Below are 27,286 nucleotides of genomic sequence, written 5' to 3'. Positions count from 1 at the left end.
ACTGTACCAGTTTGAATTCTGGGGGTTCTGGGTCTGAGTAGCTCAAGTGAATGACAGCCACATGTCTATATGATTTACCTTTAAGTCATATAGGTAAAAAACCTATAAGTCATATAAGTCAAAAACCCTGGGAACCGTGGTTCAGGTGAACTTCTCTGATTGGCCCCATTTTACATGTGCTGTCACACATCGTTGCTTGGAGAATTAAGCACTATTTCAGTGCTTCCAGTGAGAGAGGACAACTAGAAGCTTGTTCCTGGTCTCTCTTGGACCATCTGCCATAAGTGTCTTTTATCTTGCTAATTTTATGCTGTATCCTTTACCTGTAATAAACTACTACCATGAGTGTGACAGCTTTGCTGATTTCAGTGAGTCGCTCTGGTGAATCTTTGAACCTGACAGTGGTCCTGGGCATCTCTGACACAATTACTCAAAAAGCTAACTGTTCCTCCATAGTGACAGAAATACGTATCATGAGCGTTTTTGGCAAAACCAATGAGATAACTCAGTGTATTCAGAATATGACAATATACTACACATGCACACGCACACACACAGACCAAATCAGGACTCTGTGCTGGAGGGCTTGAGGTAAACAAGAGATAAAATTCATACAATTCAATGTAAACTGCATACAAATTATTTTATTTACATAATTGTTTCTATATTTTTGGTATTTATGATTCATGGGCTTGTTTTTATATTTGGTTATAGGTGACTCCCACTCGAAATATTTTGTTATATGAAGAAAAGGCTAGGCATGAGGAGGTAGAGCCTATCTTTTAAAGAGTAGTAATAGATAACCTGTATGACATAGGTATTGGAATAGCAGGAGACAGGGCAAAAGGTCTCTCTTTTTTCATGAATAAAATAATAGAAGAAGATGAGGTGATTGAGGAAGATAGTAGCAAAAGAGGAAATCACCTTCATACTTCTTTGAAACTAGTGATGCTGTTCTTAAAACCTCAGCTGACCCGAATGTCACCTCTAAAATAATTAGAATGTCACCCCATTTTATGAATAATTTACTACCATTAGCCAAGAACTGTCATAATAAATACTCAGGTCTATGAGACTGTGATGGGAATGTCATCCCCAAGGTGCAGTCAGTGGCTCCGGCTGCTTGGCTCCTCGAACAAAGCTTTGGTTGATTTTTTTAATGTCCAAATCCACCCAACAAATAGTTATCAGAGTTCAATTCAAGTTCAGGGAACATTGCATTTGAGTCTTGGTTTTACTACCAGAGTTTTATTTCTTCTCAGGGGTATCGGGTGTGAGTGATTAGCATAGGTTATTTTACAAACTCTATGGACACGACTGGCATCCAAGCTCAAAATCTTCATAAACTTCAATTAATTGTAAAGTCTAACTTTGTGATATTGATTAGGGTCAGTAATTGTCTGATCTTTGCTTAGCAATTATGGATAATTGCAATGGCATGCGAATTAATAGAAACATATGGCACTTAAGCATATTTATTTATTAATTTTTACTGAGCTGATTTTTGTGCTAATTAATATGAGTGTACTCTAGAGGGCAATAAACAATAACCTTACTGGTACACATCTTGGCTTACAAATCTCTGGTTCAAGGAAGGTTTGCTTCCTGGATGGAATGCAGTAAATTTTTTAAAAATATTATATATGCTTGGTTCTGTGCCATTTTAGATTTTATGATAAATATTAATTTTAACTTTTGTATTATTTTAGTTTTTGCATTATAGGAGTAAATGATTTAATTTCACTTTTAAGATTAAATTATTTATGCATCTATTCATTTTCTCTTATGCCTATTCCCTACTTATGTTCCCTGCTATCCTGAGTGCTTAGAATATATATATTTTTTGTTTTAAGTTCAGGGTTATATATATGCAGGTTTGTTGCATAGGTAAACTTTGCGTCATGAGGGCTTTTTGTACAGATTATTTTGTCAGCCAGGTTTTAAGCCTTGTACCCAATAGAATGTATCTTTAAATTTTATTTATTCTTTTAAAATATGTAGATTGTGTGTGTGTTTGACTAACATAAATGGCATTTTGCTACAGATATTTCCTGTCATAATTTTTTACTCAGCATTGTTTAAAAACCTATTCACACTGCTTACCATACAAGTAGCTTTTTTGGCTTTTGACTCCTGAGAGTATTTCACTGTTTGTATTTCATCCATCCCTCAATAATGTGCCCCTACACTGCCTTCTACTCCTTACCACCAAGTACCATTGCAATTAAAATCTCACTCTTGGCTTGTTTGGGAAATTTATAAGAATCTTTCTAGGATTTTTGAGCCATGAATGATAATACTTAAATTATCTAATACTGCCAGTAGGGTTGCACCTGTATAAATTACTGCAGGAAGGGCAAATGGTTTTCTGTTTTCAGAAAACTTCTCAGTTTCAACTTTACTAACTTTTTGCCACATCGATATGTAGAGTAGTACCTTACTAATGTTTCGCTTATTCTACACACTAAAGAAGTTGACTGTCTCTTTAATTGTTAGGGATTTACTTTTGCTTTTCTACAATTTGACTTTGCCCATTTTTCTATTGTTTCTTTTGCTTGTCAATTTTAATTAGGTCTTCTTTTGCATCACAGATACTTTCACCATTGATTTTATGTTTTGCAAATATATTGTAATATGTTACATCTCCGTTAAATTTGCACAAGTTGGTTTTTATTGAACAGAAACTCTAGACTTAGACAGTGAAACTTTAGTATGATTAACTCAAATTTATTATTTATTCCTGTATGATTTGTGATTTATTTTGGCATGTTTAGTGTAGTGCTTACTCATTCCTAAGACATAAAAATACTTTGCATATTTCTATATATCATGTTTTTTAATTTGCTTTTATACAAGTTATACATTAATCCTAGGTCAGACATTTTAAACAGTATAATTTTAGTTTTACTCTTTCATGTAACAAACCCATTTTCCTAACACTACATTATACATAGTTAAACTCTTCACCCTTTGACTTGTGAGACCATATATTTCCTATATAAAACACTTATAAATGTCTCCAAATTGTCTATGTCTTTGTCTGATTGTCTGTTCCTAATCTATTATCATACTGCCCTTATCATAATGTCTTTATAACACACATGCTAAAGCCTAACAAAGAAAGGACTTCACTGTGACCCTGATTTTTTCAAAGTTAATTTAGTTCTGTGTGGTCCTTTATTTTTAATTTCAAAAGGTTTCAAGACTCTTTAAATTGTAAAGTCTGATAATATGATGACTACTACTCCAAAACTCATTTTGGGTTTTTAAAAAATTATCATTGTATTTAATTTCATAGGTAAAATCTTCCATGCTATTATTGACATTTTGATTGTTTAAGGATTTAGATTATTACAAATAATGTTACTGTGAACATTTTTTCCTGGTACATATATTTATGATTTTTTTTAAACAGATATACCAATGCCTAAGATTTGGTCTTTGTATCCATATATGCTCAATTTTAGTGTTTAATGTTTAGTATTTAGTATTTATTATCAATTTTAGTAAAATTGTATTTGATGTGATCTAGTAGAATACACAATTTCAGTAAAATTGTATCTGATGTGATCTAATAGAATATAATAGTTGTACCAAATATTATACTCAGTAGTAATGTATGAATATCCCCTTTGCTACAAATTTTGCCACTTTCATATTGTCAAACATTTAAACATTTTGCCAACATACTGTGTTTGAAATGTGGTTCTACCCTGGAGTTTTAACTTGCATTTTCTAGGTTACTATTAGTATTGAGCATCCAACTAGGTTCCTTGAGGGCCCCAAGAAGGGCTGCCAGATTTATCTGACTGGTTACCTATCTGTGGGACTCTAACTTACATAAGAGAAAAATAAACCACATCATATTGGACTTTCTTTGTATGCACAATTAAGTCTAAACTCTCACTAATACAGATAACTTGGAGGGTGCCTGATATTTTCTGTTTGGGTCAAACCTCATTTTTACAATAGACAAATTGTAAATAGTTTAGATTTAACAGAAAATTTGCTGAGATAGTACAGAAAATCTCCATACACTCTGCACCCACCTTCCCTTATTATTATCTTATATTTGCATGACCCATTGTTGCAATGAATGAAAGAATACTGATACCTATCTTAGTTCGTTTGGGTTTCCAATAACAAAATACCATAGACTGGATAATTCATAAACAACAGAAATTTATTATTCACAGTTCTGGAAACTGCAAAGTCCAAGATCAAGGCGCCAGCAGATTTGGTGTTTGGGGAGGGCCCTTCCTCGTAGATGGTGCCTTCTTGCTGCATTTTCATATAGCAGAAGAGGAAGGTATGTTTCTGGGGCCTCGTTTCTAGGGGCATTTATTGCATTCATGAGGCATGAGCCCTATGACCTAATCACCTCCCCTAATACCATTACTTTGTTGGTTAGGTTTCAATTTGTGCATTGTTGGGGTACACATTCAGACCATACCAATACCTTTCATTTTATTAAAGTCCATAGAATATTCAGACCGTCTTGGTTTTAATCTAATATCCCTTTCCTGTCCCAGGATGCAATCACATTAGTTGCCATGCCTTTTAGGTTCCTCTTGGCAATGACAGTCATTAAGACTTACCTTGTTTTTGATGATCTTGACATTTTGAGAAGTACTACTGTAGGATGCGCTTTATAGGAATTTGTTTGATGTTTTCCTCAGGAGTATATTGGGATATGGGACTGATAAGTTGGATTCCATTCAAATTAAAAATATTTGCTCTGTGAAAGACACTGTCTAGAGAATAAGAAGACAAGCCACAAATGGAGAAAGAATATTTGGAAAGAAATATTTAATAAAATACTGTTGTTTTTAATATCCAAACAACTCTTAAAACTCAACAATAAGAAAATGAACAAACAAGATGTGGCTGTAGTCCCAGCTACTCAGTAAGTTGAGGTAGGAGGATTGCTTAACCCCAGGAATTCAAGACCAGCCTGGGCGACTCTACCTCCAAAAATTAAATAAATAAATAAAATAAGGTAAATAAAACAAGAAAATAAAAACTTCTTTAAAAATGGGCAAAATATCTGAACAGACACTTCACCAAAGAAGGTATGCATATGGTAAATAAGCATATACAAAGGTGATCAACATCATATGTCATTTAGGAATTGCAAATTGAAACAATAAGATACCACTAGCTATTTAATAGAATGACTAAAGTCTCAAACACTGGCAACAACAAATTCTGATGAGGATTTTGAGGCAGTAAGATTTCGGTAAAAATGCAAAATGACACTGCCGCTTTGGAAAACATTCTAGCAGTTTCTTACAAAACCAAACATTCTCTAACTATATGACCCACAAATTAATCTTCTTGCCATTTACCTAAGTTCATTGAAAACTTATGTCCACACACAAAAAAAATGCACATGGATGTTTACAACAGTTTTCTTCAAAATTGACAAAACCATGATGCCCTTCACTACTTGAATTGATAAGTAAACTGTGGTACATTCTGAAAATGGAATATTATTCACTACTAAAAAGAACTGAGCTACCAAGCAATGAAAACATATGGAGAAAACTTAAATGCATACTACTAGGTGAAATAAGCCAACCTAAAATAAAATACATACTATATGATTCCAAGTATATGACATCCTAGAGAAGTCAAAACAATGAATAAAAGAAAATGATTAGTGATTGCTGGGGTAATGAGGGAGAGGATGATGAATAGGGGAAGCACAGGGTATTTTTAGGACAAGGAAACACTTCCATGTGATACAATCATAGTAGACATATAATACGTATATGAATAGTCATTATACATGTCATTATACATTTGCCCAAACCCACAAAATGTACAGCACCAAGAATCAAGAGTCAACCCTGTAGTAACAACGGACTTTGGTTGATAATGATGGGTTAATGTTTGTCCACTGATTGTAACAAATGTACTATTATAGAGGGCAACATCAATGATGGAGGCTGTGCGTGTGTAGGGGGAAGAAGTATGTGAGAACTTCATATGTTTTACTCAATTTTTCTGTGAAGTTTTATTCTTATTTACCATAAGAAAGTCTTAGTAAAGATAAGGAACACAATTATGTACATTAAAGATGTACACTATTAAACCTAATGCAACCACTGAAATCATGTCATAGCATTATACGTCATAAGCAACTTAAGAAGAGAAAATGACATCATAAAACTATGTAACTACCCTAAAATAAAAAAGAAAGGAAAAAGAGATAAATAGGATATATAGAAAAGCAAACAGGAATATAATAGAGCTAAACTTTGTTATAGCAATTGTCACATAAAATGTAAATAGTTTACACAGCCAAATTAAAAGACAGAGATTTTGAAAAGATCCGACTATATGCTGTCTTTTGAATAAAGAAACAAATCAGTTAAAAGTGAATAAATGAAAAATATACCATGCTAACCAAAAAAAAGCTGATATGAGTACATTACAATGACAAAGTAGATTTTAAAACAAAAAAACTCCAATATTATCAAAATGATAAAAGGGTTATCATAAGAGCAACACATGGTTACAATCATGCTTACTTGTAAACAATTATATTTGCACATTTAAAATAAATGAACCAGCCACTAATAAAACTGCAGTGAGATATAGATAATGCCATAATTGCAGTTTGAGATTTCAAAGGAGCTCACGATAATTGATAGAACAAGTATACAAAGATCAGTAAGAATACACTGACCAACTTGACTACAGTAATATCTACAGAAGCCTGCATCCAACAAAAATAGAAAACACATACTATTTAGGTATACATGGAGTACTTTTGGGCATAGAAGTTAATATGAGCCATAAAACAAATGTCAATGAGTTTAAAAATATCTTTTCTACTAATGGCATCAATGACAATCTACCAAATCACAGAATATCTAGCAGCTAAATAACACACTTCCAAATAACACATTATCCAAAGAAGAAATAAAGGGAAAATACAAAAGTAAGTTAAGCAGTTTTAACTGGAATATTTTGAAGTGAAAACACTTCAAAATATGTAGGATACTGCAGAAGCAGTAAGGATATTGGGGAGTAATTAACTTATAGTGGTGAACTTCTCCATTAGAAAAGCAGAAATGTCTTGTTAAGGTCTTCACTTCAGCAACCACCAGAAAAAAAGAAAACCTTAAAGAAAGAAAGAAAAACAAAATTCAATGTAAGGAGAAGAAAAAAAAATAAGAATTAGAGTGGAAATCAGTAAACTGGAAAACAATAGAAAAATCAATGAAGCCAAGAGCTAGTTTCTTGAGAAGATCAGTAAAATTGATAAGCCTCTATCCAGATTCATCAGAAAGAAAAAAGGGAGAACAAAAATATAAGCATCAGGAAAAAGAGAGGATATTAAGGAAACTGAGTTACTGGTTAAAACAGTTACCCCAAGGAATTTTCCCAGTTCTGATGGCTTTATTGCTAGAATCAACCAAATATTTAAGGAAGAAACAACACCAATCCTACACAAACTCATCAGAAAATAAAACAAAACAAAACAAAAACAGAGTGAATATTTTGTAACCTACCCTGTTAGGTTAGCATTACTGCACTATCAACGCAAGACAAAGACACTGCAAAAAAAATAATAATAATACAGACAAGTATTCCTCGTAAATCTAGATGACATTTGTTTTAAATAGAAACTGAATATATCTGTCCAATCGATCTATCTATCTATATTAATAATTCATGTACTAAATGCAGCTTATCCTACAAATACAAGTTTGGTTAAACATTTGAAATGCAGTCAGTGTAATTCGCCATATCAACAAACTAAAACATGAGAAATAAAAGACATCCAGAATGAAAAGCAAGGAAGTAAAACTGTCATTATGTGCAGATAGCATGATAATTCATAAAGAAATTCTAATGAAATACATAAAAAAAGCTACTAGATCCCATTTGTCAATTTTGGCTTTTGTTGCCATTGCTTTTGGTGTTTCAGACATGAAGTCCTTGCCCATGCCTATGTCCTGAATGGTATTGCCTAGGTTTTCTTCTAGGGTTTTTATGGTTTTAGGTCTAACATGTAAGTCTTTAATCCACCTTGAATTAATTTCTGTATAAGGTGTAAGGAAGGGATCCAGTTTCAGCTTTCTACATATGGCTAGCCAGTTTTCCCAGCACCATTTATTAAATAGGGAATCCTTATCCCATTGCTTGTTTTTGTCAGGTTTGTCAAAGATCAGATAGTTGTAGATATGCGGCATCATTTCTGAGGGCTCTGTTCTGTTCCATTGATCTATGTCTCTGTTGTGGTACCAGTACCATGCTGTTTTGGTTACTGTAGCCTTGTAATATAGTTTGAAGTCAGGTAGCGTGATGCCTCCAGCTTTGTTCTTTTGGCTTAGGATTGACTTGGTGATGCGGGCTCTTTTTTGGTTCCATATGAACTTTAAGGTAGTTTTTTCCAATTCTGTGAAGAAATTCATTGGTAGCTTGATGGGGATGGCATTGAATCTATAAATTACCTTGGGCAGTATGGCCATTTTCACGACATTGATTCTTCCAACCCATGAGCATGGAATGTTATTCCATTTGTTTGGGATCTAAAGAGCTTCTGAACAGCAAAAGAAACTACCATCAGAGAGAACAGGCAACCTACAAAATGGGAGAAAATTTTCGCAACCTACTCATCTGATAAAGGGCTAATATCCAGAATCTACAATGAACTCAAACAAATTTACAAGAAAAAAACAACTCCATCAAAAAGTGGGCAAAGGGCATGAACAGACACTTCTCAAAAGAAGACATTTATGTAGCCAAAAAACACATGAAAAAATGCTCATCATCACTGGCCATCAGAGAAATGCAAATCAAAACCACAATGAGATACCATCTCACACCAGTTAGAATGGCGATCATTAAAAAGTCGGGAAACAACAGGTGCTGGAGAGGATGTGGAGAAATAGGAACACTTTTACACTGTTGGTGGGACTGTAAACTAGTTCAACCATTGTGGAAGTGAGTGTGGCGATTCCTCCGGGATCTAGAACTAGAAATACCATTTGACCCAGCCATCCCATTACTGGGTATATACCCAAAGGACTATAAATCATGCTGATATAAAGACACATGCACACGTATGTTTACTGTGGCACTATTCACAATAGCAAAGACTTGGAACCAACCCAAATGTCCAACAATGATAGACTGGATCAAGAAAATGTGGCACATATACACCATGGAATACTATGCAGCCATAAAAAATGATGAATTCATGTCCTTTGTAGGGACATGGATGAAACTGGAAACTATCATTCTCAGTAAACTATCACAAGGACAAAAAACCAAACACCGCATGTTCTCACTCATAGGTGGGAATTGAACAATGAGAACACATGGACACAGGAAGGGGAACATCACACTCCGGGGACTGTCGTGGGGTGGGGGGAGGGGGGAGGGACAGCATTAGGAGATATACCTAATGCTAAATGACGAGTTGATGGGTGCAGCACACCAACATGGCACATGGATACATATGTAACAAACCTGCACATTGTGCACATGTACCCTAAAACTTAAAGTATAATAATAATAATAAATAAACAAATAAATAAAAATAAATCTCTCATATAAATTCCTGAACCTCAAAAAAAAAAAAAGAGCTACTAGAACTAATAAATGAGTTCAGCAAGGTTGCGGAATAAAAGAGCAATAGACAAAATCAATTGCATTTTGAACACTAGTAATGAGCAATTAAAAATTGAGATGAAAATGTTTACTACGGGATCAAAATATGAAATACTTAAGGATAAATCTGACAAACATGTGAAATACCTGTACTTTGACGAGAGAAATTAAAGGAGCTCTATCTAAATGAAAAGCATCCAATGAGCATTAATCAGAGAAGTAATACTGTTAAAATGGCAATAAACCTCAAATTTATCTACAGGTTGATACAATTCCTATCAAAATCCCACTTAGCATGTTTTCAGAAACTTGTAATATGATCATAAAATCCATATGGAAATGCAAAAGACCTAGGACATTCAAAACAATCTTGAAAATGATTGTAGTTGAAGAACTAACAATACTTGATTTCAAGTTTTGGCATAAAAATACATAAATAGGTCCATGGAACAAAATAGACTTTAGATTAGAAGCTAGAGTTGACCTATATAAACAACAGATTTTTGACAAAGGGCCAAAAGCAATTCAAAGGAGAAGGTATAGGCTTTTCATAAATTATGTTGGAGCAATTGTATATCCATATGTTGTTTTCCATTTTTGTTTTTTTAAGAATATTTTTTATACTTCATACCATATTAGAATATTAACCCAACCTTGATCATAGGCACAAATGTGAAACATAAAACTATAAAACTCCTAGGAGAAAACATAAGATAAAACCGTCGTCACTTCAAATGAAACAATTTCTTAGATACAACACCAAAACCAAAATCTATCAAAGAAAAAAAAGATACACTTCTTTCATCAAAATGAAAGCTTCTAGTCTTTGACATTTATTGCTAAGACCAAATGCAAAATATGTACTGTATGAAATAAACATTTACAAATCATATACATGATAGAATATGAGAATCCAAAATATAAAATAACTTTCAAGGCCCATAATTTAGAAACCAGCAATCCAATTTACAAAACGAGCAGGTGATTAGAACAGATAATTCATCAAGAATGACATAGATAATAAGCATGTGAAATAGGCACATGAAAAGACGCTCAGTATGATTAGTCATTCAGAAAATGCAAGTTAAAAGCACATCTCAATGCTACTGCATACATATTAGAATGGCTAAAAGCAAAAAGACTGACCATATCAAATTTTGGTAAGCATGTGGACGAACAGGAATTCTCATACACTAATGGTGGGAATGTAAAATGATATAACCATTTTGGACCACAGGTTGGCAGTTTCCTAAAAATTTAAACATACATGGACTATACTGAGTGGATACATGATTACATATTTAAGAGAAATGAAATTTATGTCTCTACAATGACTTGTACATGAATGTTCATAATAGCTTTATTTGTTATTACCCCAAATTAGAAATAACTCAAATGTCCATTAATTAGTAAATAGATGAGCACACTGTGGTATGTCCATACAATGGAAGGCACTCTTCACCAGCCCCAGCCCCAGTAAGGAACTCTCAATCTCATTATATCTCAGCTTGCACATTACTTCCTATGAAAGCTATTTTTTTCTTCTAAATAGGATAGATGCCCTCTTATCAACTATATTTCTACCGCATGAGGAATATCCACTATGATCCTTACATTAAATTACAAATATGTATATAGCCCTCCCTCTAAATAGGGACAGAAAATGTTATTTATATTTACATTCCAAAATTTGGAAGTATTGATATTATAAAGAATTATTTGGAAATGAATATATCACTATGGTTAAGCTGGTCATTATATTCTTACAGATCTATCCTAAAATTAGAACAAGCTGAATAAGCTGGAAATCAGATTTTTAGAACTTATTATAGATCCGAGGATACAAAAGAGGTTTAAATGATCTAAATTCAATAAAGAAAATGACAGGCATTCCTAGGAAGAAAAGACTTGTGGCTACTTACAACCTTGTCTAAATGTCTTGGTTCTGCACTAATTCTAATGTGATTCGTGTACCCAGATAGGAACAGCACTTTTCATGATATCTATTTTCAAATCCTTTACTGATTACACCTGTTTTAACTATTCCTATTACTTCTATAATATCAGTAAGATAAAAAAAGATAAGCATAAACTCAATCACAAAATAAAAGCCTCTGAATACAACCACTCTAAATTCTAAATTTGTGTGGTAAGATTTAGAGTTGACCTTGCCAATGAGATGAAATTTAAACTTTGTTTTCAATGAAAGCATCAGATAGGTAACATTACTCTTAAGAAGGCTTGTAATTCTCTTTTTGAAACGCAAATCTAAAACTTAGGCATTTCACAGAGATATAATATGGGATGTATATAACAGGAAGATACATGTTTCATATATCCTGCAATAAAATGGGAATCAGTGAATGAGCCACCTTAATCTCTTGCCTATTTTAAAAGCTGAGCGCACACTTTCCAGTAAAGAAAATCAACAGAAAGGGAGACAAAAAATTTAAGAAAGAGAACTACAAGTCTGAATTAGAAACATATGTGATTAATACCTCAACTCTGCTATGCTATTAGGCAGTTTTAAATACTTAAAAGTTTAGCAGGAGGCTGAAAGTATTATAGTATGTTTGCAGATACAATAATACATGCATTATGTTAAGAAAACAGACTAATCAATAAATCACTCTTCAATGTACTATGACTCATCAATTCTTGAATGTATTTTTACAATTATTAGACGTATATGAGGTTTCCTTCAAGGATGTCACCTGGAAATAAAAGAGATGTGGAACTTTGAAAAGAATTACTTGACAGATACCTTGTATATATACATTTAGATAATCATTTTGGAAGACCTAAAGATAAATGCTAGGAAACTAGCTTTCAACTTACATACATCATTTGATCTCGCATTGCACCAGATTACTCTTAGAAGGAGAGGGTCTGCTCAACACGACAAACACACTCTGACTGGGAAACTGTAAGATAGAAACAAACTTAGCATACCAGATGATGGGTCCAATGTTTGTCCGAAAGAACCAATTTACTCTGTCATATCTTTCTACATACAATGAGAGTAACAGAAGCACTTTTTAAATAGTTATATGAGGCTTACATTACATATTATTTGTAAAATAGCATAGTGATAGTATACATTAGATACTCTTTTTATATATAAATAAAATTAATAAACCAATGATGGTGAATCCAGAATTGAAGTTACAGTTTAAAATATATACCAAAACAATATTAAAAATGATAACTGAAAGTAGTAAAAGACTGTTGGATAGTTTTGTTTCTGATAATCTAACGATTAATAATTACAATTTGAAAATTAAGTAAATAGATTTTTAACAAGTACCAAAATCTATTTCCCTTGAGATTAATTATTTCTGAGAAGCTATTGATGAGAGTCCCTTAGGCAAGTCATATATTTTCTGGCTTCACGATTAAATGAGGACCTTAAAATGAAGAAAATCTTAAATCTTTTCCAAATCTTGACTGCTGTGATTTTGATTTTAACATGTAATAAATATTCGATTTACGAGCTTAGTTTTAAGGCATTAGAATATATTTCCTAAAAAAAACTTTGTAATTTATAATATTCATTTATCAATAATATTTTGATACAAATGGTTTTCCAATACAGCTAGTGGTCACTGATAAAACAGAAAAATCATTTCAAGAAAGTTTGGTAATTGTAATAATTAAACAATAAGAATTGCTAACATTTACTCATCATGCTTTGTTTACCAGGCACAGCTATGGGTTTTATTTAAATGGCTTTATTTAATATCCTCCTAAATCACATCAGGTAAGTAGTTTTCCTCATTTGACCAGAGGTTGAGAGAATTAGGTAATACAGCACAAAGGCTGGAAATGCAGTCATCCAAGTTTAGATACTAAAAAGAAGAAATACAAAGATGAGGAATTGATGTTTATGAAGAAAGATTACTACCTTGAAAATGAAAGTAAACTTGAGGCCAGTGAGTGTTTCTAGAATATGGAGTTTGACTTGTCTAGTATAGTGGTGGTTGAAGTCAGAGGTTTGGGTTGTCTAATGAGGGTCCTTGTCTTCCTTCAGTTGTATTAAACAGAGCATAAGCAGATGGTAAATGTTCAACTTGATTAAATTGACCAGATGGAATTGGATAACAAACTCGAAATAGTTTGAGAAAAAAGGTAATATAGATTTGAGGACATAGACCAACATGTTACCAGAGATCACCAAGGCAGATATAACTAAACAAAAGAGGGAAAAGATCTATAAGAACAGCAGTGATTTCTCTTATTGGAGGATTAGATAATTAAAGAACGTCAGCTACAATTTAATTGAATTAAAGATGTATAAAAATGATAAAACATAAGTATATATATCTATATCTATATCTATATCTATATATCTCATGATAGTTTGCCATAATTTAAAGAAATGGGTTTGTATTCCCAGCTAAATTTTTAAGAGAAGCATAATTCCCTTTAAAAAACCTGAAAAATAATATCTATGAAGTCATATGTATTATTTGAATTTTTACAAAACTGAGGAATATAACACTGGAGGTATTCTACTTTAATTACCATAAAAATTAGTTAAAACTATGAAAAAAATCAGAGTATAGCTGACAACTTGAAAAGACCTTAAGATAAAGTCTTAAATAATAAAATCATGACAAATTTAAAATCTTATAAAAATGTCAGAAATTATTACAAAGAACTTCTAATTTTTACAAGTATTACCAGAAGTGACAAATGAGAATGATCACTATAAAATTTCCTGTTTGTCATTTTGTTTTGAAATTTCTGGCTAAAGCCAAACCATGTGAAAATTAGAAAGCGGTAAAAAGAATTATTGGAAAGGTTTAGATAAATTTATCATGTCTTGTGACTTATATATGGTTACATAAGACAATATGACATAACAAGAAAATCTAAGAAAACAAATTAAATATATCTATTAGATAAATTTTCTTCTAATTAAAAGTAGAGGATGATGATACTATTGTTTTTAAGGCATCTGGTAGCATTTACCACTCCAAATTCATAAATATTAATACCTGTAGATATCATGAATTTGTCTTCCAGTATTTAAATAAGATTGTTTTTGGTATTTTTAAAAGGATAATCCTTTTGTGTAGAACATCATGAACACTTCAGGCTGTTTACCAGTTCTGCTGTGCTCAAAATTAAGTGCACGTGCCAACCTCAATCACTGAGACTTTCAGGAAGGCTGCTTCCTATTTCCAAACCTGTGCAGAGTGGAGAGGGGGAGGGCAGGAAAAGAGATCTACCGTGCTCTTTTGATCAACAGTGATCCAGAGGGAGCATACGTCTTTATGACAGATTTTTTTAAATATATAATATTCATCTTGTATCCGCAAAAAGTTTTAAGTGGCTCCAATAAATGCTTTCTGAAGTACATGCATTCTTTTTTGTTTGTTTGTTTTGAGAAGGAGTCTCGCTCTGTCGCCCAGGCTGGAGTGGAGTGCAGTGGCGCGATTTCGGCTGGCTGCAACCTCCGCCTCCCGGGTTCAAGCAATTCTCAGCCTCAGCCTCCTGAATGGCTGGGATTTCAAGCGCCCGCCACCACGCCCGGCTAATTTTTGTATTTTTAGTGGAGACGGGGTTTCACCATCTTGGCCAGGCTGGTCTTGGGCCGGGCTCACGCCTGTAATCCCAGCACTTTGGGAGGCCGAGGCAAGTGGATCACGAGGTCAGGAGTTTAAAGTACATGCATTCTAAAGCTATTTTCTATCTTAGAAAGGTGAGCCATTATGTAAAAGTGCCTCAATATAAGCAGGGCTAATATTAGAGAGCTAAGAAGAAAGTTTCTGTCCTAATCTCCATTCATTTATAAATCGATTTTAATATTATAACTATGTATTAATAGAAGTAGGTTCTAATTCACTTATCATTTGTAATCAGAAAAAGATAAGTAGCCTAAAATATGAAAATAGTTTAATGAAATACATTAAAATGATTAAATAAAATTCAGTCAGGAATATAAATTGGGTAGTTACTTTGTAATAGGCAATGTGAAAAACTGCTGAAAACGACAACTACATTGTACTAATATATATCATCACAAATAATTACATATATAAGATATATGGTATATATATTGCTTATCTAATTTCATCTCTGTGACGTCCCTAAATTTAGACATTTTCTCTGTTTACAAATGGGAAATTTGAAGCCCTAAGAAACAAATAGCTATTCCAAAATCACATTAGTATTCTGCAGAAATGATGTTTTTATATATAGGTCTAAGTCCAATACTGGGAAATTAATTATTTTAATTAGCCATGTAGATAAGTTCAATCAGTAAAATTAATCAGTTATTTTAGCTAAGTATCCAAAATAGTTTAAATATTTAGAACATAATATTAAAAAGTATGTAGAATTATCTTAAATGCATATATGAGATTGTATGTGTGTCCATATCTATAATAGATTTATGTAAACAAGAAAATATGTGAATATGAAAAAATGTTCACTCTACTTTTTTCTAAAACTAAAGGGTGACTCTACGTTATTACAGTATTGCTTCTGTATTTGTCATATTTCTTAAAATCAATTGTGCTCAATGATACTTACAAACTTTCTGGAAAATAGAATCTAGTAACAAAATTTTATTTGTTAATGTAATGGTCATGAATGAAGAATGAATAGATTTTTTTCAGAAAAAGTACAATCAGTGTTATAGGTAATTTATTAAGAATATGAAAAATATAATATTTGATGCAAAAGTATAAAATGTCTAGACTTTTAATTTTTTAAATGTCACAAAAATAATTCAATAATAACTCAATGGGATGAATGGCAAAAAATGCTTTAGTCTCTGTTTAAATGAAGTAAAGACACTGGTTACCTGCTTTGGTGTGGCATAAAAATATTATTTTAACCAGTAGACTTTCAAGAAAGTTTGTATTTGTTTAGAAAAATAACCAAATAGGCTTTTTAGAGGATAGAAGTTTTCATGTCAACGCCGTGGATGGAAGAAGATACTCATGTCCTAAGTTAATTCCTCAGCAGAATAATAAGAAATGCAAAGGAAGTTAGAGAAGGGGCAGTAGAGAGAGAAGAGAAAAGTGAACCCACTTGTTGAGTGGACTAAAGCTCAAGTTATTGGAAGGGAGTGAAGGAAGGAAAATGAGTCTTAAAAACATTTTTTATTTATCATTATTACAGATAATTATTTATTTACCTATCTATTTATTTCAAATTATGTTTCAAAGTAATTGTTTGCCAAACATGATGATGCATAAAGGTGAAATTTTAAAGATCCACACTGTCATGTTTGTAATTTGTGATGGTGGTAGGGGAGAAGGCTTAACAGTAAGAAGTAGAAAAATAGATGAAAATATATACTCAGGATGAGAAAGGCAATATAAAATAATCAATAAAGGTAACCATGAGTTGAGCAGCTGAAATGCAGAACCTTCAGAGGAGTGAACAGAGCCAGCCTGTCTGAGTTGGTAATATTTGCAGTGAAGGCTAAATGATGGGAAGTAAAGCTCTCTAGGAGAAGAGGACCTCAGGCCCTTGTTTGGAAAGGTCTAAGGTCTGTGTTTGGAAAAATTTTGACAAACTTTAGCAACTGTGTCACTGTTTGTGGGGAGATTTATAAAGATATAGCTAGAGAGAGAGTTAACAGCATTTCCAGTGATAAGTTTGGATTTTATTTCAAGTACTAATGGAAGAAAATGATAATTTTAATCAAAAGAGTGCCTTAACTATTAGTTAATGCTCTCAAATCTCCAAAAAACAGATAAAAAACAAAGAAACACAAAATACAGAAAAACTTTATTATATAAAATGTAAGTTTAGTGTGAGAGTTATTTGGTAGAGTGGGAAGAAAATTGCTTGTCATTAAGAAGGGGTTGTGCAGCCCATTTAGCTCCACTGCAATCTCAAAAGAAAAAAAAATTGTAAGGCAAAGAAAAAGGAAAAAAAAATAGATACTAAAAATTTTACCCAGAACTGTTATGAAGGTGTGTGGTCATATTTTCTACATATTGACCGATGGCATATGTAATACAACACATATATTGATTTTCTTTCCAAAGGGTCATGAAGTATGGTGAAGATACACATAAGCAATTAAAACATTGCCTTAAATTTCTTATATTTCAAATATGAATTTTAAGAAGAGACAAAATGTCTAATTAACTAATACCCTGCACCTGAGATCTTTAGGCCTAAATTGGGCTGAAAAACAAATAGCTGACACCTTTTTCTGAAATAAATACTATTGATAATGTTTCAAAGATGTGGGCATGGCCATTGACACTAAGTCTATTTCTAGGAGGGTATCAAGATACATTTGGCTCAAGTAAGGAAATATCAACTGAGTGTCTTACTGAGGGAGGTGGTACTGTAGGTGGTTTTATGAGTCAAAATTATCACACAGACCCAATCCTTGGCTCTTTTCATTTCTCCATCTGCATTCTCATCATGCTACTTCTTCCTTTATAATCATAAGATAGCTGCCAAAACTGCAGTGATTATATCTTCCCACATTTATTAAGAAGGGAAGAAGAAAGCCAAGAAGATTCCCTTTCACTTCTCTCTGTTATTGTCAAGAAACTAAATATTGTTCCATGACATTGCAGATGACATCTTTTCTCTCTAGCTGAGTAGAACAGAGTAGCCCAAGTTCTACTATGCCTGTCAGAGGAAAAAATGGAAACAGATTGTTGCAGTTACATAAATTCTTACTCTGGGACCACTTTTACATCTAAGAAAAATCAGGAATCCGTTGGTGAATAAATGAGAATGACAGGAAAGTGACAAACAGTGTCTGCCACAATAAGGAAAATATATATGCTAAGAAGGAAATTGTTACAGTGTTTAGAAAAAGATAAAATCTAATTACCCAAGGAAGGAATGGGAGTGAATTTTCAATAAAGAGGATAATTTAATTGAACACAACGTGAGGAAAAGCACAATTATTGCTCTGTTCAGGGGAAGGAGCAATAAGGACATTAAGAACATCCAAAGAAAATAAATCACTGTGAAATTCTTTGGGCAAATCACTGTAATATTTGATATGTTCATAAAATATCACCTATTTTATGATTAGATATTATCTATGGACACACATTTATGAAGGACAAATGAAAATATCAAGAAAAATAACAGCAAGACATCTGAAAAACAACATAATATAGATGACAAGAGTAGAATGGCTAAAATCCAAAGCACTAATAATACCAAATGCTGCATCAGCATCTCTCATTCATTACTGCTGAGAATGCAAAACAGAACAGCTAATTTGGAAGATATTTTCAGTTTCTTACAAAACCAAATATACTCTTACCATATGACTCAGCAATCTTATCTTGATCTTATTGATATCTACCCAAATCTGCTAAAAATGTATGTCCACACAAATACCTGCACATTGATGTTTAGTTTTCTTCAAAATTGCCAAAACCTGGAAGCAACCAAGATGTCTTTCAATAGGTTAATGAATAAGTAAACAATGGTCCATGCATACAATGATTTAATTATTATTCACTGCAAAGAAAAATGAGCTCTCATGCCAAGAAAAGATAAGGGAAAAACTTAAATGCATGTTACTAAATGAACAAAGCAAATCTGAATAGAATCACTATGTGATTCCAACTCTGGCATTCTGGAAAAGGCATAACTATGGAAACAGTAAAAAGATCAGTGGTTAACAGGGGGTAAGGGAGGAGGGAAGAATAAATAGGTGGGGAACATATCATTTTTAGGGCAGTGAAGGTATTCTGTAAGGTATTACAATAGTAGATACATATCCTTATACATTTCTCAAAAGCCATAAAACATGCAACACCGAGAGTGACTCTAATGTAAACGATGGACTTTTAGTGATAATGATGTCTCAATGCTAGTTCATTATTTGTAAAAAGTGAACCACTATCACCTGCGTAAGTTCTCAGGCCAGTAGCAGCTCAGCACTTCCCTGGGATGAGGCTCCCAGAAGGAGAGGCAGGTGGCCATTTTTGCTGCTTCACAGCTCTCACTACTGTTGCCATCAGGATAAGAGGGTGTGCAGTGATTAGGGACTAATCCAGAGCCCCAGCACAGTGCAGCTGTTTGCCATGTGGGCCCACACCCCCGCTACTCCACTCTAGGCACGGCCTCCAGACCCAGGACTCCAGCCACTTCCTGCCTTGGCTCTCGGGCCAGCAGCAGCCCTGCATTTCCCTAGGATGGAGCTCCCAAAGGAAGTAGGCAGGCCACTATTTCTGTTGCTTTGCAGCCCTTGCTCCTATTGCCCTCAGATATGGGAGGGAGCACAGTGATTGGCTATTGATGAAGATCCTAGGCACAGTGTAACAGCCTTATGGAAAAGTGGCCAGACTGTTTGCCACACAGGTCCCCACCTCCACTACTCTTCACTGGGCAGTGTTTCTCCACCTTGACCCCCAGTACAACTACATTTCCCCCATCTGGACACTTCAATCAGTGGCAACTCTGCATTTTTCTGAGGAGGGAATCCTAGAAACAGCCTACAGCCCCTCTCCCATTGCAACCGCAGTGGTAATGACCCTACTGCCCTCAGTCAGGGAAGGGAACGAAGTGCCTGATCACTACACTGAACCACCAGGACACCACAGCCACTACACAGAAGGAGTCCAGTCTCTCTTCCCTGTGAGCCCCCACCCTCACTCTTCACCAGTCAGGGCCCCCAGCTTGGGAACACAGAGCAGCTGTCTTCTACCCATAGCCAAGCATTTCCACTGCCAGTGGCTCTGTGTTTTCCTGAGAGTGGCTCCCAGAAGGAGAAAAAGGCTCTCTGTCCTTGCAGCAGTTCTGTCCCTGCTGCCCTCAGACTGGAGAAGAAACGAAGAGCCTGTGGGCTTTACTCATTTCCAACACAATACAGTCACCATCTGGAAAGTTGCCCACTCTCTCCTAACTGTGAGCCCTCAACCACCAGCTTTTCATCAAGTGGGGCCAACAGCTGGGCCAGCAGTGCAGCAGCCCCAGACCCTTGTTGACCATTTCCAGTAGCAGTGGCTCTGTGTTTTTCTGAGGTGGAGATCCCAGAGGCAACTGAAAGTCTGTCTACTACTGCCACTGCTCATCACCAGGTAAGGTGCCCTGGTTTTGGTCCAGAACACAGCTGCCCCACCACAGGCTAATCACACTATTGGAAAGCCACTTTGCATCTCTCTCTGGGGTGGAGCCCCAAGAGACAAGTAAAAGGTCCTCTGCCTCAGGCACTGTCATGGTCCCTCCTCCTACTGCCTCCTAGCTGGGAAGGGGACATAAAGCCTGAGCTTGCCCCAGTGCTGCAGTGTGAGGCCAAGGAGTGCCAAGCTGAGAACTGTAGCCAGCACTCAAGTGGGACAGAAGCACACACTTTCAGAGCATTGAGCGGTAGCATGGCAGCAATCATGAGGAAATACAGAGAAGTCACATGGCTGAGCAAAAGCCTATCTACACATTCTTTGCTTACATGCCATCTGTTGGATCAAAGCCCAAACTTCAATACCAAAAATACTAACATACCCTCCTGTGAAACCATGGATGATAATTCAGCTACAGATAAAGACTTGCACAAAGCCTTGGCCTTCTGGAAAAATATAGAAAAGAAGTCAACTGATGGTACTCAAATTACACCACAGTTAAAGGAGCACCAACCCATACAGATGAAAAAGAACCAGCACAAGAACTCTAGTAACTCAAAAAGCCAGAGTTTCTTCTTACCTCCAAATGACCAGACCACTTCACCAGCAAGAGTTCTTAACCAGAATGAAGTAGCTAAAATGACAGAAATCGAATTCAGAATATGGATAGGAATGAAGATCATCTAGATTCAGGGGTAAAATGAAACCCAATTCAAGGAAATTAAGGTTTACAACAAAACAATATGGGAGCTAGTAAACAAGATGACCATTATAAAAAGAACCAAACTGATCTGATAGAGCTGAAAAACCCACTACATGATTTTCATAATGCAATCACAAATATTAACAGCAGAATAGATCAAGCTGAGGAAAGAATCTCAGAATTTGAAGACTGGCCATCTAAACTAACTCAGTCAGACAAAAATTTTTAAAAAAAGAATAGAACAAAACCTCCAAGAAACATGGAATTATGTACAGAGACCATGTCTACAACTCACTGGCATCCCTGAAAGACAGGGGGAGAAAGAAAGCAATTTGGAAAACACATTTTAGGATATGGTTCATGAAAGTTTCCCTAACCTCACTAGAGAGGCCAACATTCAAGTTCAGGAAAAGCAGAGAATCCCTATGAGATACTACACAAGAAGACTATCCCCAGGATACATACTAATCAGATTCTCCAAGCTTGAAGTGAAAGAAAAAATGTTAAAGACAGCTAGAGAGAAAGGGCATGTAAGAAATATTTCAGCAGAAACCCTACAAGGCAGAAGAGATTGAAGGCCTATATTCAGCATTCTTAAAGAAAAGAATCTCCAAGCAAGAATTTCATATCCAGCTAAACTAAGCTTCATAAGCAAAGGAGAAATAAGATTATTTTAGAAAAGCAAATGTTAGAGGAATTTGTTACTACCAGACCTGTCATAAGAGAGGCCCTGAAAGAAGTGCTAAATATGGAAAGACTATAACCAACCACTACAAAAACAAACTTAAGTACATAGATAATTGATACTATAAAACAACCACACAAACATATCTGCATAATAACCAGCTGATAATATAATGACAGGATCAAATCTGCACATATCAACATTAGCCTTGACTGTAAACAAAATTAATGCCCCAATTAAAAGGCAAACAGTGGCAGGCTGGATAAAGAAGCAAGACCTGATGGTATGCTGTCTTCAGGAGACCCATCTCACATGCAATGATACCCATAGACTCAAAGTAAAGGAATGGATAAAAATCTACCAACCAAATGGGAAATATAAAAAAGCAGTGGTTACTATTCTAATTTCAGACACAACAAACTTTAAATGAACAAAGATTAAAAAAAAAGTTTGGGAGGCCGAGGCAGGTGGATCATGAGGTCAGGAGATCGAGACCACGGTGAAACCCTGTCTCTACCAAAAATACAATAAAATTAGCTGGGCATGGTGGCAGGCGCCTGTAGTCCCAGCTACTCGGAGAGGCTGAGGCAGGAGAATGGCGTGAACCCGGGAGGCAGAGCTCGCAGTGAGCTGAGATCGTGCCACTGCACTCCAGCCTGGGTGACACAGCGAGACTCCATCTCAAAAAAAAAAAAAAAAAAGTTCAGCATTATATAATGGTAGAGTTCAACTCAACAAGAAGACAACAAACAAGAATATATACATACACACAACACAGGAGCATTCAATTCATAAAACAAGCTCTTAGAGACCTATGAAGAGGCTTAGATTTCCACACAATAATAGTAGGAAACTTCAACACCCCGCTGACAGTATTAGACAGACCACTGAGGCAGAAAACTAAACAAAGACATTCAGAATCCGAACTTCACATTTGACCAAATGGACCTAGTAGACATCTACACAACTCTCCACCCCAAAACAACAAAATATACATTCTTCCCATCTGCACATGACACATACTCTAAAATTGATCACATAAGCATACATAAAACAATCCTCAGCAAAAGCAAAATAACTGTCAGAGTTTTGTTTACCAAACACACTCTCAGAGCACAGCATAATAAAAATACTAATCAATACTAAGAAAACCACACAAAACCATACCATTACATAGAAATTAACCAACCTGCTCCTGAATGACCTTTTAGTAAGCAATAAAATTAAGGCAGAAATCAAGAAATGTATTGAAATTAATGAGAACAAAGACAGCATACTAGAATCTCTGGGACACAGCAAAAACAGTGTTAAGAGGAAAATTTATAGTGCTAAACACCCACATTGAAAAGTAAGATAGATCTCAAATCAGCAATCTAGCATCATACTGAGAGGAACTGGAGATACAAGGACAAATCAACCCCAAAGCTAGGAGAAGACAAGGAAAACAAAAACAAAAAACAAAATCAGAGCTGAATTGGAGGAAACTGAGACATGAAAAACCACACAAAAGATTAACAAATCCAGGAGCTGGTTCTTTGAAAGAATCAATAAGATAAATAGACAACTAGATAGGCTAATAAAGAAAAAAAGAGAATATTCAAATAAACACAATCAGAAATGACAAAGGGGATATTAACACTGACCATACAGAAATACAAAAAGCCCTCAGAGATTACTAGGAACACTTCACTGCATACAAGTTAGAAAACCTAGAAGAAATGGATAAATTCCTGGAAACATATGACCACCAAGATTAAACATGAAGAAATTAAATCCCTGAACAAATTATTAATGAGTCCTGAAATTGAATCAGTAGTAGTAAGCCTACCAACCAGAAAAAGCCCAGGACCAGATAGCTGAATTCTACCAGATGTATAAAGAAGAACTGGTACCATTCTGAAAGTATCTCGAAAAAACTAAAGAATATGAATTCCTCCTTAGCTCATTCTATGAGATCACCATTATACTGATACCAAAACCTGGGAAAGACATGGCTGAAAAAGAAAATGTCAGACCAATATCCTTGATGAACATAGATGCAAAATCCTCAATAGAATACTAATAAGCTGAATCTACCTGCACATCAAAAATATAATCCCTTATGATCAAGTATGCTTTATCCTTGGGATACAAAGTTGATTCAACATATACAAATCAATAAATGTAAAAAAAAAACCAAATCAATAAATGTGATTCTTCACATAAACAGAACTAAAAACAAGAGCCATATAATTATTTCAATAGATGAAGAAAAGACTTTTGATAAAATTCAACATCCCTTCATGTTAAAAACCCTCAACGAAATAGGCATGGAAGAAACATATTTCAAAATAATAGGAACCATCTATGACAAGCCCATAGCCATCATATTAATAGGCAAAAGCAAGAAGCATTCTCTTTAAAAACCAGATCAAGACAAGGATGCCACCTCTCACCATTCCTATTTACCATAGTACTGGAAGTTCTTGAAAGATCTATCTGGCAAGGGAAAGAAATGAAAGGCATCCAAATAGGAAGAGAGGAAGTCAAAGTATCTCTGTTTTCAGACAATATGATTCTATACCTAGAAAAACCCATAGTCTGCCCAAAAGTTCCTTAAGCAGATAAACAACTTCAGCAAAGTTTCAGGACACAAAATCAATGTACAAAAATTAGTAACACCTTTATACACCAACAACATACAAGCTGACAGCCAAATCAAGAATGCAGTGCCATTCACAATAGCCATAATAAGAATAAAATATCTAGGAATACAACTAACCCAGTGAGGTGAAAGTCCTCTACATTGAGAATTATGAAACACTATTCAAAGAAATCAGAGATGACACAAACAAATGGTAAACCATTTCATGCTCAATAATAGGAAGAATCAATATTGTTAAAATGGCCATGATGCCCAAAGCAATGTACAAATTCAGTGCCACTCTTATCAAACTACCAATGACATTCTTCATAGAATTAGAAAACAAACTATTTTAAACTTCACTTGGAACCAAAAAAGAACATAAACAGCCAAGAGAATTCTAAGCAAAACCAACAAAGCTATGTTACAAGGTTATAGTAACCAAAACAGTATGGTAGTGGTAAAAAAAAAAAAAAAAAAAAAAAAGACACATAGATCACTAGAATAGAATACAGAGCCCAAAAATAATTCTGTACACCTACAATCATCTAATATTCAATGAAGTCAAGAAAAACAAGCCATGAGGAAAGGATTCTCTATTTAATAAATGGTGCTGGAATAACTGACTAGCCATATGCAGAAGACTGCAACTGGACTATATACCTCCTTATACCATATTAAAAAAGTCAACTCAAGATGGATTAAAGACTAATGTAAAACCTAAAACTACAAAAACCCTGGAGATTTCTTCTTGGCCTTTTGGCTAACATTAAGTGTAAAAACCCTGAAAAATAACCTAAGAAATATAATCCTGGACATAGGACCTAACAAAGATTTCATGACAAAGATGCCCAAAGTAATTGCAACAAAAACAAAATTGACAAATAGGGCCTAATTAAACTAAAAAGCTTCTGCACAACAAAAGAAACTATCAACAGAGTCAACAGACAACCTACAGAATGGGATAAAATAGAATGGTATCCTATAGAATCGGAGAAATATTAAGCCAAGCTTGGACAGTATATAAGAACTAAGGTCATACCAGAGGAACTGTGATCAAATGATGTCACTACTGCTATCTTGGCACTCTGGTAGCTGAAATTGTCACAGACATAAATTGCAAATTATCCAACTTTATGTGCTTCTATCACTTAATCTAGATTTAAAATGTTGGACAAAAATCCAAATTAAAATAATTAAATAAAGACATTTTGATTCCCAGATTAGTATATGAGGAAAACAGAGGTAACTCTACAAAAGAAAGAATGGAGGGAGTGGCACATCGTAACAAATTAGAAGACAGAGGGCAAACCAACAGCCTCATTCAATAGCTTATTTCTCACAAGATTAAAATTTTCTTAAGTTTTAACATATCACAATGAGCAACTTTAATAAAATTACATTTTAAAAAGAACAAGAAGTAACTATTGTCCATAATTCATTATCATTTGACAATCAACAATATAGATAAACGAGTTTATTCCAAATTGAAAAGATTATATTAAGCTAGAAGTGTAATTATCTGCATGGCCTGTTTTACTAGATTCAATACATTTTTAAGAATTCTAGGGCAATTTAGAGTTGCCTCAGAAGCCTCAAGGGATGGCTTGGGAGGCAGAGGGAGCAGAGCTCCGGAGAATTCTGTTTTAATTACAGCAGTTTTTAAAACATTTGCTACATTGGAGGTTTGCATAAAAGTATTATTTTGAAAGGGTTTTGAGCTCCCAAAATTTGAAAACCAGTAAATTATAAAACGGCAGCTTCTACCCACACTATAAAGGAACAATTCTGTATATAAATGAATTTGGTTGTTTAAAGAAAATGATTTGGGGTGGAGCCAAGATGGCTGAATGGGAACAGCTCCGGTCTCCAGCTCCCAGCCCCAGCGACACAGAAGACGGGTGATTTCTGCATTTCTGCTTGAGGTACCGGTTTCATCACACTAGGGAGTGCCTAACAGTGGGTACAGGACAGTCGGTGAAGCGCACTGTGCGCGAGCCAAAGCAGGGCGAAGCATTGCCTCACTCGGGAAGCGCAAAGGGTCAGGGAGTTCCCTTTCCTAGTCAAAGAAAGGGGAAACAGACGGCACCTGGAATCCTAATACTGCGCTTTTCCAACGGGCCTGGAAAACGGCACACCAGGAGATTGTGTCCCGCACCTGGCTCGGAGGGTCCTATGCCCACGGAGTCTCGCTGATTGCTAGCACAGCAGTCTGAGATCAAGCTGCAAGGCGGCAGCGAGGCTGGGGGAGGGGCGCCCACCATTGCCCAGGCTTGCTTAGGTAAACAAAGCAGCCAGGAAGCTCGAACTGGGTGGAGCCCACCACAGCTCAAGGAGGCCTGCCTGCCTCTGTAGGCTCCACCTCTGGGGGCAGGGCACAGACAAACAAAAACTCAGCAAGAACCTCCACAGACTTAAATGTCCCTGTCTGACTGACAGCTTTGAAGAGAGTAGTGGTTCTCCCAGCACGCAGCTGGAGATCTGAGAACGGAAAGACTGACTCCTAAAGTGAGTCCCTCACCCCTGAGTAGCCTAATTGGGAGGCACCCCCCTAGTAGGGACAGTCTGACACCTCA

The 27,286-nt window shown here is 35.1% G+C and overlaps 1 long non-coding RNA gene across 1 annotated transcript in view; it reads left to right on the top strand.

Annotated features, from left to right (window-relative positions):
* Positions 1-27,286, top strand: part of LOC134732538 (uncharacterized) — a 49,062-nt gene that overhangs the window by 8,186 nt on the left and 13,590 nt on the right. The window contains exon 3 of the long non-coding RNA XR_010115851.1: positions 13,674-13,758. This is a non-coding gene — a long non-coding RNA (uncharacterized lncRNA). The remainder of the gene's footprint in view (positions 1-13,673; positions 13,759-27,286) is intronic.

The sequence above is a fragment of the Symphalangus syndactylus genome, chromosome 15, assembly GCF_028878055.3.
Source record: "Symphalangus syndactylus isolate Jambi chromosome 15, NHGRI_mSymSyn1-v2.1_pri, whole genome shotgun sequence".
Taxonomy (NCBI): Eukaryota; Metazoa; Chordata; class Mammalia; order Primates; family Hylobatidae; genus Symphalangus; species Symphalangus syndactylus.
This window is presented reverse-complemented; position numbering and strand designations above follow the sequence as displayed.